The sequence below is a fragment of the Condylura cristata genome, unplaced genomic scaffold, assembly GCF_000260355.1.
Source record: "Condylura cristata isolate star-nosed mole 26May11 unplaced genomic scaffold, ConCri1.0 scaffold00004, whole genome shotgun sequence".
Taxonomy (NCBI): domain Eukaryota; kingdom Metazoa; phylum Chordata; class Mammalia; order Eulipotyphla; family Talpidae; genus Condylura; species Condylura cristata.
Genome location: NW_004567105.1, coordinates 70,992,625 through 70,994,238, shown reverse-complemented (window position 1 = coordinate 70,994,238; position 1,614 = coordinate 70,992,625).

Here is a 1,614-nt window from a genome sequence, read left to right as displayed (position 1 = left end):
CTGGGTGAGCCTGTCCCAGGTCCACACCTGTCTTCTGGTGTTCACACCTGTGTTTTCTATGTGCACACCTGTCTTCCCCATGTCCACACCTGTCTTCCCCAGGCCAGACCTGTCTTTCCCATCTTCATATCTGCCTTCTCTGGGTTCTCTTCTCTGACTTTTTCACCACTTTGTTGGAAGGACAGTCTCCCTTTGTTTTTGTTTTTTTTTTTTTTTTTTTTTTTTCAGAAAAATCAGTATTATTTTTTAAATAAGAAAAATACCCCTAAAAGGTGGTAATTATAAAAATCTACGTTGGCCTTTCTGCTCTTCCAGATTTTAGTCTCCTTTCTGCCACCTCCAGTTTCAGGAAAGAGGGAGGGAAGAGGCTAGGGGCTGCACTTCACTTCACGATGCTGCACCTCATTGACCTGCACCATTGAGACAGAAGTTGGGGAGAGAGAATAGGATACAGATATGTGACTTTTACCTAACACTTCGGATGTTCAGAGTCTTACAGTGGTAGGTCAATCCCATTTGAAGACAATGCTCAGTTATAAGTCTTAGAGTTGGAAATGGAAGAAACTACTGAGTAGTTACATTCTTTCCATAAAGACTCATCGGGCATCTACTGTGTGCTAGGCATTGTCTGGGCAGTGGAGACGCTCTGTAGTGTCGTAGGACATAGCGCCTACATTCTACATGGAGAAACAGGCAATCAATAAATAAGAATAAATGTACATACAGTGCCAGAGGGGTAGTTACTGTGGGGAGTAGTGAAGCGGGGGGAAGGGTAAGGCAGCCTGGAGATGTGACATCAGCAGAGGCCTCAGGGAACCCTTCCAGGCGGGGACCAGGAGTGCAGATTCCTGCTCTGAGAACATGCTGGGTGTGGTCAGGGAATAGCAGGGGACAAGGAGAGGCATGGTGAAAAATGGAAGGTCAGCAGAGAGGCCCTAGCCTCTGGGGTGTGGAGAGGGCTTAGGGTTCAGGCCTGCCAGCTTGTCAGCCTTTGGCTTGTCCTCTGAGTGAGATGGGGGCCATGGGAAGATTTGCGCAGAGTTGTGCCTTGATGGACTGACATCACAGGCTCACTCATCTTGCTCTATCACATGGCAAAAAATCTAGAAGTGAGCAGGGGTGGAGGCAGGGTGAGCAGTTAGGAGGCTATTGTCAAATCCTAGGTGAAGGACGCTGGCTCGGTCATGGGTGGCGGCAATGCAGGTGGTGAGAGGTGGGCAGCGTGTGGATTTCTTTTGTCAGCAGTGGGGTTTGCTGATAGATTGGAGGTAGCATGTATGAGAAAGAAAGGAGCTGACTATGATCTTCACATGTTTGGCCAGAGTAAAGGGGTGGGGTTGCCATTCACTGAAATGAAAGGGTGGGTGGGTGGGTAAGGAAGGAACTTGGTGCAAAGCAGCCTGTCTCAGTTGGGATGGGAAGTTCTGTAAATACACTTTGAGCGTCTTCTCAGGTTGAGTCTTCAACAAAGCCTGACATGGGGATCTAAGGGGATCTAAGTACATGTGGCTTATTTGGGGGAACTTTTTTTTTTTTTAAAGATTTATTTATTTATTCATACAGAACTGGGGTACAGGCCAGAGATGTGGAGGGTGAGAGGATTCACCAGAGACA